This window comes from Corvus moneduloides, chromosome 7, assembly GCF_009650955.1.
Source record: "Corvus moneduloides isolate bCorMon1 chromosome 7, bCorMon1.pri, whole genome shotgun sequence".
NCBI lineage: Eukaryota > Metazoa > Chordata > Aves > Passeriformes > Corvidae > Corvus > Corvus moneduloides.
In genome coordinates, this window is record NC_045482.1 from 6,558,794 (window position 1) to 6,578,002 (window position 19,209).

General features: G+C 40.1%; 1 long non-coding RNA gene across 1 annotated transcript; it reads right to left on the bottom strand.

The window, feature by feature from the left end:
* Positions 1 to 514: 514 nt before the first annotated feature.
* On the bottom strand, positions 515 to 11,736 carry LOC116446685. Its single transcript, XR_004241310.1, has 3 exons — positions 11,521 to 11,736; positions 1,493 to 1,622; positions 515 to 1,302 (listed from the first exon to the last, which is right to left on the bottom strand). It is a non-coding gene; the product is annotated as an uncharacterized LOC116446685 (long non-coding RNA).
* Between the last annotated feature and the right edge of the window lie 7,473 nt (positions 11,737 to 19,209).

The following is a 19,209-nucleotide window of genomic DNA, read 5'->3' on the forward strand; positions in this document are numbered from 1 at the left end:
CTTGAATTGATAATGTAAAGGTCATTGTTTCAGCATACAGGGATTTCATTAATAAGGCAGAAGTTGGCAAGAATTAAATGAATATACACATATTAATAAATGTATACATGCGTGCACTGCCAAAAGTGGTTTGGACCACATAACTTTAAAGTATTTGATAAATGGCTGGGAGGGTTCTCAGAGGAAAGTTTTGAATGACTGACTCTAAAGAAGAGCTTCTGCTCAGATCCTGGGGTCCTGGTATGGATTCTTCCCATTTAAAACAGACAAAATTAAGCACATTCCTGGGCGTTTTTTTGTGTGTGTACATCTGCATAGGAAAGACTGTTGCAACACTGTATCAACAATATAGAGCAAATGTCCACCTGAGATCCTACAGGAGAGGAATGGGATCTTAAAATTAAAACCTGAAACAAAACAGACCTCGCTCTGGCTCGGAGAGACTCGTAGTCACCAGCACTGGGTGCTGGGATGCCCAAGAACTCTGTCCAGCTGTCAGGGCAGATGTCAGGCATCCCAGTGCTCCTGTGCACAGACGTAAGACCCAGGTTCTGTTGAGAGGACAGGCAGGACAAGCGATGGCCACTGTCAAATCCCTGCCACATCTCTGTAGCCCTTGGTATGCTGCAACAATGTTCAGGTTTGGGATTTGTGTTTCCGAGAGCTTCTGGAGCAGACAGTGAGGAGTGTCTCCATCCTGTCCCACCTCTGGAATCTTTGGGAGTCATCACAGTCCTTTGCCTCCAAGCCAGGTGCCTTATGAGACTGTGAGGGGATGTGCTGGCATTCTGAAGGTGTGAGTTAACACTGACCCTCGTGGGTTAACAGCAGCCATTCTGAGAGCCTCTTTCCTGCTGTTTGTCTCTCTGGTGCTTCCACAGCCAGACCTTGCCACCAGTTCCCCATTCACACTGTCCCCAGCTTTCTGTTACAGTGCCCTGCCCCTGTCCTTTTGAGTGTGGCATGTACTGCAGCTGAGGGGAGCCGTCTAATGCTTGGAGTCAAGGATTACTCAAGGCAATGCTTTGCAAGATACGAACTTCAGTGAAGGGTTGCTCATCCAGATCCTTGGGGTGTAAAACAAGATGGCAAGGCAATCCTGCAGTGCTTACAGGATATAATGAAGCAGAGATCTGCACAGCTGGGATTTCACTAGCCAGCCAGATGGAGGTGAAATTCTCCTCTGTGATTTCAGGAAGAATCTCACAAGATATTACTTTTGGCAGTATTGAACAGTGGCTACTAACATCCAATTTCTTTTTGCTTCATTCCTTTGGAATTTCAGCAGCATCACTGTCCTTTCTGGAAGAGAGACAAGGGAATCAAGGCACTGACATTCAAAGGTGGACACAGCAGAGCAGGACCTCTGCTTGGGTGTCAGGACAGAAGACTCTGAACTGCTGGTGTCATTTAACCAATTCTAAGACCAGGCAAAAGGAATATAGACATTTGTGACTGTCATACCATAAGTATGTGTATAAAATAGACTTACAAAGCTGTGGGTTCCCTGCTTGATGATTCCCTTGGGTTTAGAATGGCAAAGGGGGCACAGACATTCTTGATAATTCCCTTAAGTTCCTTGTGCTAGGTTAATGTCTTCCTTCCTCCACTCAAAAAATAGTCTGAAACCAAGTCAAATGAAAGAAAAGTTACATGGCATATCACATTCAGTAACTGATTTTAACAATTGTTTTTGAAATGTGATTATTTTAGAACTGAAAAAGCAACCTTTTTTCTATTGTATTGTGGTCATTACTTCTGGGCCTTTATCATTGCCTTAACTGGATAATTGAAAAGTTAACTTTTAAACAGCATTTGCAATGTCAAAACTCTAGGTAGATATTTCAATAAGGATTGATGGGTTTTTGTTTTACCAGCTTTACAGAATGCATGCACCATGCTACATGAAAATAAGGTCACATTTTATGATCCCCTACTCTGACACCTGAAAATAGCTAAGAATCTGTCAGAAGCTCAAGTGTTTCCAGTCACTGACTTTCCTACCATAGATAAAAGGCCAGGATGGGTTTTAGAAAGACTTTCTTTCCATAATATATGGCATATTCCATCTAAATTAGGAACAGGACTTACAGGAGAAACATAGGGTAAAAAATCTCGAAGATCTCAATTAATAACATAAAATCCTAGGCACACTTAATGAATATTCAAACATTTTCTATGCAACACAGCAGACTATGCATTTTTCTTGAGCAGGGATTTCCCTCCTCAGCCTCATTCTCTGTTTGCAGGTCAGACAAGTTAATGCATCCCCACATTAGCTCTGTGCAGCTCCCGCTGAGGGAAGGGCCCCCGTGGCACCATGGCTGTCCGTCACACTGAAGTGATTAGACAAAATCTTGAGTCCCCTGGCAGTGATGAGGCTCTGCCAGCCTGGTCCAGCTCCCCACTGACTGTTCCAGCCAAAGCTGGGAATCCAGGATGTGCTGTCATCCCTGACAGCATCCATCAGGTGCCGCCTGCCAGCTCAGAGCGGTTCTGACCCCAACACTGAGCCAGCCCCTCCAGCTTCCCCTGTCACAGCTGATTGCATATGGGGACAACAGTAGGATCAAAGGATTGGCCTCTCAAAAGTGATTTTTTTTTCCTCTCTGCCTTTGCTATTCAGTATTCCTGAAATAATTTTCAAAAGCACTAACATCAGTCTTTTCCAACACAATAAAAAGCTCACAGTCCCAAATTCAGTTATGAAGACATGTAGTCATTAAAATAAAGTGCTCCAGACAGTAACCCCAGTTCCAGCTGGGGAGGTCTGAGGTTATGAATTCTGATCTGTCAGCGATAAACAGGCAGTCAGATATTCACACATAAGAACAATTCTCTCTGGTATCAGTGTGAAGCATATTGTGGGCAAAGGGCAACGTTTAACTTTTTTTTGGTAACTCTTCACAGTCAGTATCATGCCTCTGAACTCTTAGAAACTTCAGCTTAAGCAGAGTCCATAGGAGACACTGAAGTTTTGGAATGGGAAAGTGTGGAAGGTATCTTTTCAGCTTTATACCGGCTAGTGCTTGTATTTCAATGCCTTAGAAAGCCTCGAGCAGCCTTGAGAGGTAGCAAGGGCAATCTAGCACTTAAGTAGCTCTAAAATCGGTACCTGTATCAGCTGCAGAGCAAATACCATCAGCAGAAGCAAAGAGGGAGAAATATAGCTCCCTGCTTGCTCAATTTCCTGCAGTTAGAAGCTTTCAAATGAGACAGACAACCAGAGATGTTCACAGGAAGATAGCTGAGCTGAGAGAGAGCGGAGCCTCCCCTCGAGCATCTTTTATTAGGAGAAGGGGAAAGGGGAGGACTGGGGGCGGACCCGGGGTGACCGGCCAATGAGACACTGCTGAAGAGTCTGAGTTACATTTGGCTTTGCCCGCGCTTGGAACAAAGGAGCTATGAGCACATGTCTTTGGGAGGGGGGAGGGGAAGCTCGGAACAGGCAGCAACAGGAAAGAGCAATGCAATCTGATGCAATCTTTGAGATACTTTGAAACTATAAGTACCAGAAAGGTATTTTTTTCTCCTTTTATCATTGCCCATCACAACTACTGCTGTTGCCATGCAAAAGCCTTTTTAATTTTTTTCTTTTTTCTTTGGCAGCAGAAGACTCTTTATGAGTCAGCAGCAGTTTATCGCTTTTATGTCTCAAGAATTTTTGGGACAGGCCCTCAAATTAGATTGGGTCTTCACTCATGACAGTCAGAGAGAATACACTAATTTCACTGACTGCAGACTGGTGAAGAGCACATCTTCATTTCCCACTATTTTTTTTTGCCCCCCAACATATTGGTAAAGCACATTCAAAAAATTTTGCTAAACTTCCGAAGAGTGGCAGGCAGTCCCAAAAACATCACTGATTTTATTTGCCCTTCTGCATCTTTATCCATGTCTTTGAGAACTGACAGAGAACTTAATGCTGTAAAAAAGTGTTTGCTCTCTTATCATAAATGTGATAATCTCTCCTACATTCACTCAATAGGTAGAATTTTAAAGATGAGATAAACAGATCTAACACCCCACAGGACACATGATCTGGAAGTACATAACACTAACAAATATTAATATGAGCAGAGGAGAAACCAAAAAGCTTCAGTAGAGACATATCCTGCTGTTTTCCACTACACCTGAAAGGTGTGAGTTACAACTCAATAGAGAGAAAAACAGTTTTCCCCACGAGGTTCAATGTACTAGTGAGGGATACTTGTGGGACCTCCAGAAATACATACAATTTAAATACACAGGGACAATACAAACCAACATAAGGTCTTTCCCATTCATAGTCCAATAAAACCATCCAAAACTGTCAATAGTACAAAGGCAGAGCAGAGACAAGACCACAGCTGTACACAAGATAATCTTTGCTTTCCTACCATGATTTAAACAGAAAAATAATACTGAAACAAATATTTTTTAAAAAATACCCAAACCACATTGTGGGCTGTCTGTATTCCTTCTAGTTACTTTAACATACAAAAAACCTGTGAACAAACAACATTGTTTGGGTTAGAGCAGTGCAAAAGGGAAGAGTGGGTAATCAGAACACTTACTGGAGAAGACTACTGAATGATTAATGATTAAACTTCAAACAGCAAATAGATAAGGCACAACATGCAGCATTACTGGATTTATAAAATGCAGATACACAGTGGTCATGGTCTGCCCACAGATACACAGCCCAGATCATGGCTGCTTAAATGCCATGGAAGTCCAGACCAGAGCCAGATTAAAAGGAAATCTTTTCCAGACTTGCTGCAGCCATGAATACTCATGGATCAGTCATCCTGAATATGAAGTTGGGTAAAATAAAGGTAAAACTAACCTGGACTTCAAATACAACCAATAATTAGATAACGGACTGAATTTATGGAAAATTTCTCCCTGGAGCTCATGAGGATTTGGGCTCTGGTGTCACGTTGTAACCAAGGTTACAATAATGTATTTAAACAGAGAAATATTCCATACAAGCTGAAATAATATTTAATTTGGCAGATTGACTGCACACTCGAATTTTGAATTTGCACCAGACATCTAAAGATTGTTGGGCTGGCTGCAAAAGTCAGATGAAACTTTCATTTAGCCCAGTATTTGGCATTTAACAATTCAGCAACTCACAGAGGCCCAGAAGTATTTTAGCCTTGACAGAGCAATACCTTCCCTGCCTCTAAGCTTCCAGCAGTTCCCAAACTGACAGTTGCTTCAATGGTATCACAATTATCCAACTCTCCATCACTTATTTGATCATTTGGAACCGATCAAAACTTGTGGCATCTGAAAAAAATCAGTGGGTGTGAGTTTCTCAGCTTAATTATGCATATAACAAAAAAGTTGCCTTCATTCAATATCAGCTGTCCTCCTGATCATTTCATTTCATGTGCCTTATTTTATGTCCTTTGGACCATGAATAATCATTCCCTCAACACTTGCCCTGTGCCATTCAGGATGGTATAGACCTCTATAATAACCATTTGCACTAATTTGATTTCTAAGCTATAGAGTCTTCGTTATTTCACTTCCTCTGCATACAGAAGGTATTCTGTACCACTAATTATTGTCTGCGTCCTTCTAGGTTATTATATCCTTTTCTAGAGTGAGGTGAGCAGACTTGTAGAATAAATTGAAATGTCAGATCCCCAAAACCACATGGAGCTGTATAGTGATGCTTCATCTCTTCTTTTTCAGTATTTCCTAACACCTTCACTGTCCTGCCCACTAACTAAGACCAAGCTAACATTTACAGGAAACTACAGATAAGTTTATAATTCTCTTTCAATAATGGCATATTTAGAACTACCATGATATATATGAAGGTTTTTTGTTTATTTGTTTGTTTGCTTTCCCCTGTGTGCATGGCTTTTTATTGATCAATATTGAATTTCAGCTGCTCCTTGCTTGGCACTGTGAGATGGTAGAACAATGGTCTATGCCATCCTCAGTTTTGATACTCTCCATCATCAGAAAGCTTTCTATTCATCTCTTTTCCATCACCCATAAATATGTTAAATAGCAATCATTCTAGCATCTCATTTCATTGCAAAAATAGATCATTTCTTCTGACTGTTTTCTAACTTTAAAGTAGCTATCAGTTTCTGAGAACGCAGCTTCTTTTGTCTTGTGACAGGTTAGTTTCTTTTACAGCCATTGGCAAGATCCTTCCCAGACCCTTCAGCGTGTTTCAGGGATGGAAAATGCAGCTGGTGCAGAGCAGAGCTATGGAATTAATGAAGAGATATAAATGCTTATAACACTATAGTGGGGGTCAAAATATATAAGGATCATGCTAAAAGATGAGCTTATTGCAATTAAGCATACCTTCTTATTGAAAAAAGTCTTGTAAAAGTGATTACTTAATCTGAAAGAAGCTGTGCTGAAAATTGAAACGATTTAGACTCGAAATAGAGTGCAATATTTTTAAATGTTGAAGGAAATCAATCATTCAAACAAATAACCAGCAGCAGTGGTGCATTCTATAAAAGTATCTTTCCATTAAAATTATTTCTTGCAAGTTCTATGTTTTCTATTATGAAGAAAATTAGATTAGTCTGTTTTAATGGTCTTTTATGAGTTGAAGCGAGAGTCTACTTAATGATGTGCTGCTTTATTAATTCCTTTATTGGTCCAGTTCCTGGAAAATGTACCAACAATCCACTTTTGTACCGAGCAGCCTGGAAATCTTACACAGATATTAGTTTATTAAAAATAGCAGTTAACAGTTTTCTCTCTCTAATCTCAGCTGAAGAAATGTGCTCTATTAAGAAGCATTCCCACTGCGGTATTTACAAACTCTGTGCCACTCTGTTACACTGTTCTTATGTGAACACTAGGGCTTGGAATATTTAACTGTTACCAAATCTCCTCCTGGATCCTTTGGAGCTGACACCCATAGGCAAAGTCAGTAGCTGGCCACTTCCTGATTTAAATTTCAAGCTAAAGCACCATAGAGATCCTCTGATGGATATGGAATACAACAGCTGCTTAAAGGAGCAATAGATGCCTGCTCTCATCTCCTTGAGCGATGCTGATATAATGCCTTTATTCTCAAATTGCTGTGAGAATCTCTCACGTGGCCAAGGCAGCCAGCACAGGCAATGAGAGGGTTTACTGCTTTCAGCCTCATGATTATACAATTATCTCTCTCTGATATACTGTTCCAGAATCATCTGAGCTGACAGCCATAAGTCTGTTCAATGCTCGACCAATTTATGTAATATTTCTTCCTGTAATCAAATGTCATATTTCTGATCTAGCCAACTTGGTCTTATATTGAGACCACTGGCTCCAGCTTTTCCACGAGCCATGTGATCTCAGTGTGCACAGAGAGAGATTGTCCTTGCTCTGAGCTCCATAAACAAAGAGCAAATGTATTTATTTGGAGGGCATTGGCTACACTTTTTTTCCCTGCATTCCTGAAATACGTGCCCAAGCACATCTCAAGCGATGCCTGTAGTCTGTAGTTTGCTGCCTACACTGCTGACAGTTTAGAGATCAAATAACGATGTGTAAGAGGTGTGCTGATCACTGCAGACCTGGTTATCTTACATTTCCAGAGATGTGCAGCAGACTCACAGGCATCCACCGCCACTCAACAGCTCATTAATCAGCAGCCTGCTGCTCTTGTGTCTGTGCTACTCCACACTGTCAGGAGCTGTGTTTACATGAGAGCTCTCAGTGAAGCTGTTCCTAGGAACGATACAAATACCTGTCTGGCTCCTTTCCTGACTGTAGAATGTGCTCATTGACAAGAGCCCACATAGAACTCTCTGGATAAATGGATGCCATTTCCCTCAAAACCAAAAAAAAAAAGTTGTGCGTGGAAAAGAACATAAACAGATCCCTCTCACCAGTTCACTTGGAGTTCAGCATGAGCACTCCAAAAGAAGGAGAAAAAATACAGAGGGGACATTTCCAATGTTTCCTAAGATATATTCTTTCTTTTCTCTTTTTCCCAAACAAGAAGAAAAAGAACTTCTACTTATATTCAGAAAAAAGGTAAGCAGTCCAAGATCAAGGGTAAACTCAGTTAAACAGAGGGACCAGAAAATTTGCTTCTAAATTGGGCAATAATGAATGTGTACTTCTCACGACCTAGCTTTGAAAAATAGGTAAGTTACCTGCTGGCTGTTTGGGGAGCACTGTCTGGGACTTGCTTCTGCAGGCTACAACTCGGGAAGAACAAAATGAGGAATGGGAGGCTTTGCCAGGAATGTATGGAGGCAATATAAATGGGACTACAAAGCAAACACTCATGGAAAAAGAGGAAAGGGTGGGGAAGTATGATTTGCTCGACAAAGACTTAGTTATGATCCAAGGATTTAGCCTGTTATGTTTATTGAAAACATTGTTCTCCATGAGGAATTTTTGTTAGTGAAGCATAGGCACAATGCTGAACTGAATTATGAACTGAAGAAACAGTAGTTAGCTCTAACTGAATGCAAGGAACAAGATCAGACAGACCATCCATGAGCACAGAATAGGGATCTCTTATTAAAATTTCTCTGCCAAATTTCTTTTGGATATCTTATATTTTGGTGTTTCCTGCTACGATTTGCCATTCTTAAAATAGTTGTTTAAGAAAAACCGCAAAACACCTTTTTCCATAGAAAGCATCCAGAACAGTCTTTGTCCATACCTTCAAGAATGCTCATACTGTGGGGTTATAAATCAGGGTACTACTAACTCAAGAACTCTGGAAAAACCCCACATTATGGTGAGAATGAAAAATCACAGAATGAAGAGTTTGTCAGCCACCATGCAGGACCTTCCTGAGAACGTGTGTCTGTTCCCAAACAACAGCACAGGGGCCAGCAAGATTACTTTCAGGAAAACAGCTACCCCACATGGAACACCTGACCTGCTGTTAACACTTCCACTCAACGTTCTGATAAATTCTTGAGGAAAAGGCCTTCCATTATACCCAGTGCATTTGTGTGCATCAGACACCGTGCCATTGACTGATTTGCAGAAATTAGTCTCACTGGGGAAAGCTTCTGGTGTATCATCTGTTTCAAGAGAAAGAAGATGTAGGATGTGGTGGGATGATGGAACAGTTGTGAAGATGTAGGAATCTCACTGTGAAAACTGCTGTTGACCAAGCAATGTGACAGGGAGCCATATCCAGCCTGATGGTTTTTTTTAACAGCACCCATCTAGTTTGCACACTTGATTTCATATTTCAGTTAAAAATAAAAAAGGTATCTTCTATTATAGAGGTGGAAGAAAAGCAATTATTATCTTGCCTCGCTAAATCTCCCAGTGGATATATGAAAATACTTCAGTGGGTGATTGTTAAATGTGGCACAGACAGGATGGTATCCAAAGGAAATAAATTATTTCATTCTGGTAATTTTTTAATGCATTATTTGTGGGACATCTGTGTTCAGAAATCTTAATTTAAGTCAAAGGTCTGCCATTTCAGATGCTGCAAAGTAGTACCAATAACAACCAAAACAAAAAAAAAAAGGCTGACAAACTTTTAGGATTCTTGTATGTTATGCAAGTTTTCAGACTAGTAATGGAAAACACTGGATTAACTCTCAGAGTAAATGGACAGAACTATTAGCTCTTATTCAAATTCGGTCAATGGATTATGATTTTCTTTCACAATTACTATCTGATTGTTTTTCTGAGACATTTTAATCTCTTTCTTTCACTTCTTAGTTTAGATCATCGGCAGCTTTATCACTCTGTTCCTGCTGATGAAATAAGAATTAACACTATCTTTGGATGCTTGATGTTAAATTAACATTTCCAATGTACTCCTGCAGGAAACACCAACAAAATATCGCAATCTGATTACCCAGCTAACTGCTTCCTTCTCATTTGTCCTTTTGACTAGTAACCAAAGCACTTTTTGGACTGTTTATCTTGTATTTCCTACAAATGAATGAGTAGCCTCAGTATTTTCTTTCCTCTTTGGTCAATAACAACGAGACACACAAAGCCCACCAGATAATCCTGTGCATTTGCCTACATCCACAAGAAAAAATCCTCCAAAAATCCTGAGAGCCATTTCCAAGCTTGTGCCTCGCAATTCTGTCCTCCCTGCAGGAAAACTTCTCCTCAATTCTACCTTCTTATAATCTTTCCACAGTTATGTATGGACACGCAGAACACACAAAAAAGAGCATTTACTTTTTAAACAGTTGCATATATAGCACCTCTGAGGTTTTTAGTTATAACCAGATGCTCTCTTCAGTCTGAAGTCCAGCCATGACAAACCCCAGTTACGGGGGAAGTGAGGGAAGGGGTTTAAGCAGCTCATCACACTGGCTATTATTATCTGGAGAGTGTAAATTCCATGTTAAGAAAAGGAGTCACAAGGAAGGAACAAGCAGTGATGTAGCTGAGGGCAAGAGAAATTCAACTGCTTCCCAGGTCAGGAGGGAATATCACCTTTATCCTGTCTTGTCTGCTATGCCAGATTGGCTAATTTAGTGTTCCACTGCCCTGCTTTTAGGAGATGCAAAGGCCACACAAATTCAACATGGATTGCTGAAACAGAACATCTATTTTTTGACAAACTACTCAAAAGATCATAATTCCAAGAGGAAATTTTAAACTAAGAATGGAGTCTGTCCTGAATATTATTGCCCAAAATGTGAACTAATGACTGTATTTGGAACACAACTCTACAAAGGACATCAATTTGTCTGGCACTGATGAGAGGGAAACAAGAGCCTCAATTTCCCTTGGTAGCATCCCAAAGTGTAAATGTCCTGGTAGGTCCCGACCTCTGCAATCGAGCTCTGCAACACCTTTGAGGTGATTATCAAAGATAAATATTAGTCAGGTAATATCTGGCAAGGCAGTGGCCTGGTTTTAACATGGTACACAAAATTCAGCGTGGACATGTACCACATATTTTCTCGAGATAGCATTAAGCAAACAAAAGAATACTAAATAGAAATATTTTTGGTTTTAAGCATTTAAATTCATTGTTGGGTAATGTGATGCAGCCATGTCGTGGCACATATGCCTCAAACAAAAAGCTCAAATCCCTCAAAAAGGCAGAGGATTGCAGAGCATCCCAAATTATCATCCCATGACTCTCAGTGCAAAGTGTTATAACAGAATATGCAGTTTAGGCAGCAGAATGCTATTTTCAGCAGGCTTGATCAAAAGTCATGAAGCTTAATTTCAACATGAAACATCATCTGTCAGTTCAAAAAAGAGAATGAATGATAATCTTTGTTTAAAAAGTGCCAAGGAGTGATTCAACATTCATCAACTCCCTCCATTCTCATTAGTGAAATCTAAATATCCAATTTAGCAACCTTTCACTTTCGTTTTTAGATGATGGTGTGTTACCAAACTCATTTCATAGAGAATAATTGGTATAATACTCCCCTTCTTTCTGTGAAATCCTGAGACGTTTCATGAAATAATTTCCATTTCATCTGGAAAAATTTCCCTTCTCCAATACCTATGAATCAACCCAATTGTCTGCCTGTTTGAGAAATTACTGTCTAGTGCAAATCATCTCTTAGATGCTTTCATTACTTCTGAAGGCCTTACCTCCTGATGGATGGAGTGTAATTGAGCGCAGATGCTATTTGCCATGAATAGGCAATCCAAACTTCCAAACAATTGCACAGTGTTGAGTTCCTCCGAGTGCACAAATAAGCTTCTTATTGTTTTTAATTTTATCCACTGGGCTTGAAAATCGCAGCCACATGAAAACATTACCTGAATTAGAAAAGCAGAGAAAGCACTGAATGTCCTGGAACTGCAAAGACGCGATGGTCTTGATCTTACCTGCTTTGAAAAGGTAAGAACTCCTGTAGAGTTCATTGGGGTTTGGAATGGACCTTCTGTGAGGTACAGAAACAAGATCCACTTTGTGTACACTCAGCATGAGTTCTCTAAACAGAGACTAATTAAAATTTTGACATTTTAGAGTGGTAGTTGATATTTAAACAGAAATATTTCCAGAGATCATTGCACTTGATATTGAACAATGCAATTACTGACATCAGAAATATGTCATTTCCATTGAGTGGATTAGTGTTCTCAGAGCAATGCACAAGGCATATCAGCAGTACTAAAGAGCAAAGGAAAAACCGAACCACGTATGAAAATTCTGTAAATATCAAATACATTCAAAAGGATGACCTTTTATGGGCATCCAATAACTTAGATACTTATTCTAAGTTAATCTGAAACAGCAAGAAATCAAATTTGGAAGGAAGCAAGCCTGAGGGCAGGATTCTTCCTGGCATTTCAGAATTCAGTTTTTTCCTTCTCCTAGAGAACAGAGAGTGCTCTCTATTTAATTTGCATCCCACCAGAAATTTCCTGCGTATTTCAGTTGAGGTAGGAGCCTCAAAGAACTTACTGTTTTGATTTCCAGCTCTGCTGTTTTGAGCATTCTTATAAGGAATTACTTGTGGAAAATATGTGTTTCATTGAAGTCAGTGGATTTGTACAGATATCATACAACAATTTCACAAGTGTAGCACTCCTTGCAAGGGCATTGGTGGGATAAAGATGTGTTAAACTGACAAATTGCCTCAGAGATGTTCAGTTTCTGACACCCACACATCTTGGATCTTGCTACAAATCTTTAAAATAAATAATGTTGAAGCACTTAATTCATTAATTAATTCCTTTCTTCTAGACACTGCAGTGAGAAATCAAATAGAAAACCAGGACCTGCTAATTGGCTAATACTTGTTAAAATATTGTTACTAATCTACTTTTTTTTTTTGTCTTAACTTGAATGTGTCAGAAGAATTTCAAATGGACTATGAATACTCATCCCAGGATTACAAATTTAATTGAGCTGACCATTTGAATTTGCAATTAAAAGGCCTCTGCATAAACCCAAAGGATATTCAGAGGTTTTTTTCAAGTTTCAGGTTTCCTCCTCTGTGACCTGAGAATACAAATCCCAACACTGAGCTTCTCTTCTGTAACTTGCCCACAGAATCAGAGTCAAGCCACACTGGTACCTTATATGTGCCTCCTATAGGAAAAATCACACAGGAAAAAAAGGAAAAAGGAAATTACATAGCATGAGTAAACAATGCCCGTCTATTCAGAACAAGAGTTTTTAGCTGTTTTTTTGCTTTTGGTATTTCTCTTTTGAAAAGGGAAAGAAGAAAAATGTAACTGGCAAGGCTGTGTATAAATCACTGTAAAGAAGTATGGCAACATTTGGAATATATACACTTTGCAGTTTTAACGTATTCTGCGTATTTTACATACAGACAAATAACTTTTTTAAACATAATATTGGATTAAAATCTAGACAGCAAACTTCTGAAACTACCATTTTTTATCCCATTTTTTGTCCTTTAAAAAAAGGTCACATGATGAGTGAACGAAAATTAATACACAACGAAACAACAGTACTTTATCAGGTAAGAAATATAACCAGGTCATTAACTCTGCTTCTGTCTCTCCCCAAAACTCAACACCGGCTCTTAGATTCTACTTGAGATAATTTTTGCAACCCTTCTCCTTCTCCTTTTTCATGTGACAAACATTTGACTGTATGTGACCGTACTCTAGCTATCAGGCAGAAGTCTTGTTCCTCGGGAGACTGACAGCAAGTCACATCAGTGGAAAGCAATCTGTCTGGTCAGGCAAGTATTTTCTCAGGGATTTTTTCGCAAATTCTATCAGAAGCATGCATTCAAAACTGCCTGTTAATGTAGGCAGTTATTCATGTTTGGGGAAAAAACCGACAAAACCTCCATGACTGAATGCTGCAGTATTGTGCAATAACCTCTTAACAAGGCACATTTATCATGCAACAGCTTAATATTTAGATATGGTGCTAAGCACATTTCTGCATGGACATTTTTTTCATTCCAAGTTCATCTCCAAACATCATACGTGGATTTGCACACTTTTATAAATCTGTTCGCTCTGACTTTATCCCAACTGATAACTAGGATTAAGTCATTTAAGCATGAGTGGTAAGTCACAATTCAGGAGCACTGGTTCCTCCCTAATCAAAGTCACGAGGCAACAGAGATGCTTGGAGGGTTCAGGCATGTCTGGAAGTACCTTTTGTTCTTTAAAACACCCTGAAGTTAACCAGAGTGACTGCGGCCTTAGCAATCCTACTGTATCTCAGTACCAGCATTAAAGGTATATTCCTTCTGTCATTTCCAAATGTTCCTATGTGAAGTGCCAATCTTTTATTGCCACAAAATGTACACACTGCCACATTTTTTGGAAGCATGGGGATGCTGTTCAGTGGGCCACAAGCTCTTAGAGTCAGATTTTTAAAGGCACAGGCACAAGTTTGAGTTTTAAGACTTCCTTAACTTCCTGTAACACTTTCTTTAGCAACAGAAGGTAAGAGCTCAGGCACCTCTTTGCATCTGTAAACAAAATTAGAAGTGCTGCAGAGGCCTTAAAGCAGAATGGTTAACAACAGCACTGTAAGCACTGAATGACTTAAGATTTGCACCCACATAGCAAGAACAGCTCAAAGGAATGAAAATACAGTAATATAACAGAATGGGCCCTGGTTCCTAATGTGTGCTTCTGTCACAGGAGAGTTAACATCTAATCAGTTAGTTAAATTAAAATGTCTCAGAATCAAATATAACTAAATGCCTCAAGCAAAGGTATTTAGCCAGAAAATGGTAAAATACACATCAAAGAATATTTCTAGCTAAAGGGTATGGATTCAAGGCCCTAAAGGTGAAAAAAAGCTCTGAGCATTTTAGGTTTCAAAGCTGAAACACACAGAGGAGCTGGTACATGCCAGATGCTAAAGGGGTGTAAGGTTGTCTCTTGCCTGTAGCAGAGGAATGATGGATGCAGGTACAGAAGCTTCTGCTACTGTGTGATTAGGCTACATGTGGAAAGCAATAGGTGGATGAATTGAGAAGAATTTGTAAATTCAGTACTGACTCACTGATTATGTCCTGTCTTCCTTCTGGTAAACCTGACACCCCAAAAGCAAAAATAAAAAAACTCTCTAGGAAAAGTACAAAATCACTAGGAAAATTCCATCTCAGTTCCTTACAAAGCACACACATCAAGAACTCTTTGATGTGTATTCAGCTCTTCTGAAGTAGGGCTGAGGGCATAATGTGAATGTCAGGAGTCACACCAGAAATCAGAACTGTTTATTACCTCAGAGGAAACTGATTGAGATAAGCAGTCCATAAAAAGACAGCTTGGTTTTACCTGTGCAAATTTACTGCATACTAGCAAGCTAGGTTAGAGACGAACTGAAGAAAATGGAGTACCTGTAAGGAAAGTGCTGTATTATCACTAGACTGTCATTAAGCTCTGGGATTTTTTTATACAGCCATGGAAAACATCCCTATCCAGGCTGTTCCAGTGAGGATTGACAATGGTCTCAACCAGAAGTGATGTTGAGTATTTGCCATCATTATAGGTGGCACTGCGAAAACTGAAGGCAGGTAGGACTCAGTGTCGGGAAACAGTGGGTGCTGCTTTGGGACTAAAGCACAGAGTTAGGCTACAGGACCAAGGAAAAGACAAAACTTTTTTCCATGAAAGACAAGCTCATGATATCTGAATGAATCTCAATCACATGGAACATAGCTTGGCATATACAAATCTGGGAAAAGCATGAATCTTGTCTTGTTCATCCTGTGTAGCTTGCAGAGTTTTGTAGTATAATATGAAAAATAGCAAAAAATGGGTATGTTCTCACCTCTCTATCTTCTTTTCTGTCTCAAAGGCAGCAGCATGTGCTGTGAGCTCCTGGGGTGAGGGCAGGAGCAGCGGAGCAGAGCTGTGACACCAACAGGGGCTGTGGGGCACTGCAGTCATCTTTAACTCTCCGGACAAGATGAGTTGTCTGCACTTCAGCCACGTGATTGTGAAAGCCACAGCTGATAAGTGTACAGAGCTGGAGAAAGCATGTGCAGTGTTAGATATGGCAGGTTTTAATCCTGGTGACTCTTTGTTCTCATGAATGCCTGAATTTTGCCACGAGATAGACTCTGCATGTCTGTATTAGCGGCAGCTGCATGTTCCAGGGGCTTAGAAGGACATAGGAAAACCTTGACAACCAACCAATCTCCAACAGAGAGCTCAGACAAATCTTTCTTAAATATGGTCTTCTGGAGGACCAGTGACAGGCCCTACCCAGACTCTAAAGCTCCCCTGAAATAAGAATGGAACAAAATATTATCAAACATCCCTGTTCCAGATCCTACATTTTTTAAGAGTGAGGTGAATAAATAGTTAAAAACAGTCTGGACAAGTCAATTCCTTTTTTAGATGCTGTCTAACTCCATGAGCTCTGTCAAGAGCAGACCTTCATCAGTTTTGAGTGAAAAGGATGACAAGAACTCATTCAGATTTAATCTTAAGCTAAGATGGTGAAAGAACAGTAAAATAAGCTTTTCAAAATTAGTTTGTGTATATCATTCCAAAGAAAGAGTTAAGCCAGAAGAACCTGACCTGTATCAGTTGTTTCATGAGCTATGTGCTCTCTCCAGCAGGACGTATATCATTCTGGAGGAAGCTGGACCCTTGTTATTCAAAAAGCATTACACTTGTGTTTGAACTCTAAGGAAATGTCAGGACAGGGTTGGCTTATGAAGTGACATGGAGCTCAAGAGTCCTTTACTTTTACTAATGATGTTCTGAAGGAAGTCAGGAGGATTTCAGCCTTCTGGCAACACCAAACACTAGGAGAATCTATAGAGCTGAGAGACTCGGAGAGTAAAAGGTAATGTAAAAGAAAGCAACCCTTGCCATCTGAAATTAAAAAAAAAAAAAGAAGCTTCATAAACATATTTTTGTTCATAAACTAGGAATAAGAAAGGGATCAACGGGGACTCAGCCAGTTGCCCGATGAGATAAAGGATAGAGCTGCTTTCTTCCCTGTCTCTTGTTTCCTGTCTGTTCTGTGGAACTTTCCCTTCACCCTCTTTGTTGTATGACTAATATAAAGCTGCATGTTTCCTGCAGTAACTAAGTAGATTAGTTTCTTGTGAACAGAGCAGCTGCTTTAAAAAGGCCCTGTATCACTCCTGAAAACAGGAGTTAGGCACCTAAGTAACTTCCTAATCTCTGTTGAGAATTTCACCCTTAGCATACCACACGCTTCTCTTCCCCATCTGCAGACTGGAGATAAGAGCTTTTGAATGTGGCTGCTGCTGTCATCTTGGGAATAAGGGAGGTAAAGGGAAAAAAAACCCCACAGCAACAGTGAGCACTCAAGCTGCTATAATGGCAGTGCTGCACTGATAGCATCCTCTTTCGTACACTGTGGAAAAAGGTTACTGCTCATCTTATCAACTCAAGTACACTGATTCTCACCAATGCACTGCTTGACCTCCTGTGGCTTGTTTCAACCTTATGAAAACCTATATATCAAATCATACAAATTAACTGGTGCATATTCCTGCTCCTATCAGGCTTCCTGTATGCCAATGAAAATGAGAATATACTCAAATGGAAAAACAGGCAACCCTGTATTCAACAGGATCCCTTACAAGGCAGTCTAAGAGAGCTGAGGTCCAAGTTCAGTTCCCTGCTAAGCAGAGCTGATGTTGACTGCTATGTTTACCTTTCAAACTGCCTCTATCTATGCAAAGGAAAACAAAAGCAACAGGCTAAAATGTTATGCTGAACCTGAAAGTAAGAGTTACTGTCGTGTGCTGAATGAAAAACGGAGTCAGTTCTAATTTGGGATAAACTACTGTAAAGGTAACATTTAGAACTTATGAGCATTTTCTGATCAGTTGTGGTTACTTCAAATTATGCTGAAAGATTTCTTTTGTCTGCTGCTATCAAAAAACAGTGAAAACTGAACCTCAAGGGCTTGGAGGTCTCAATTGTGAGGTGGGCCTTGTGATCTTATGTTGATGCACAAGTAAAACATTTCATTGCGAAATCTGAAAATACGCTTGGTTTTATAGATTTCAAAGTCTATTCCTTAACCCTTAATTGTTAAAACCAAAATAATTTAAAGTGCCATTTTCTTTTAAACTAAATTTTTAATGGGCTTTGTGCAGCAAGAAAAGATAAGAGTGCCATGGTGTTTCATGTCTAACACTAGATCTACTGGATGAGAACCCCCACTGGAATGGAAGAATTTGGCATGTGTTCCTTGCTCTCAATTTCACAACACCTCAAGTAAAAGTTCTGTCCCTAAGTCCTCTAGTTGTAAAAAAGATTTTCTACATCTTCACTGTGCCAATGAGGAAACCCCTGTTTATGAGGTTTTGAATATTTATCTGAAATATAAGTGACCAGCAGATGGATGACCACATCATCCATGGCATCCCCTCAGATTTTTCCCCTTCATCCTGATTTGGAGAAGGCAACTCTGTTGCCTACACAGAACTGTCCTTATGTGTTTTTACAAGTCCCATGAGGGCACATCAAGCAGCAAACATCAAGCTGCTGATACTTCCTTAAGTGTTTGCATGCTTCTTGGCCACACCACTTGTGACAACACCAAGCCCTTCAGAGAAGCAGTGCTGCCCCATCCTAATCGATCAAATCCATAGGCAGCAAGGCTCTTGTTGCAGTGGGGATTTCTGCAACATATATAGACAGCAAGGCCCGTGGAAAGAAATAGGGACCAATTCTTGATAGAAGTTTCAGAGATCTTTATTTTCCAGCCACATGGCCAGGGGACGGCCGAAGAACTGTCACAATCACGGGACAACCAGGGTCCTCCCCACCCAGGGGAACACAAAACAACCAATGGGGAATGGGATTCACCAGGGAGTCAGGAAACTCTGTAGGCCATGCCTCTACTCCAGGGTCCCCTCTCCCAGGACCCCACGCCAGGAGGGAGGAACCCCAACACTTCACCCTTTTGTTTTAACTAAAAGAGATTTAAAACTTAACATTGAAAACAACTGGATAAACATAAGATAACAATTTCAAAAGAAAACAAGCCACCGTCCTGAGTCTCTAAATGTCCAAACAGATTTTTTCTTTGGAACATCTTAGGGCTGGCAGAAGGGAGACAGGACTCTCTGAGCATGTTTTGTGGGGAAACTGAGGCAGGAGAGGGTTTCTTCCATTTGTACCTGTTGGAACTCTAAACAACAATAGTTAATCCCCTCCCCGCCTTGTCATCCCCCACTCAGCATGGGAAAGGGATTTTTGGGAAAACAATTGGTAAAGGCATGGTATTGTGAGGGAAAGCATGAGTGAAAGAACGGATTAGGAATACACTGAGGATAATAGGATATAGGATAAAAGGGAAAGGTAGAATTGCGAAAGGGAGGCTGTATGGGT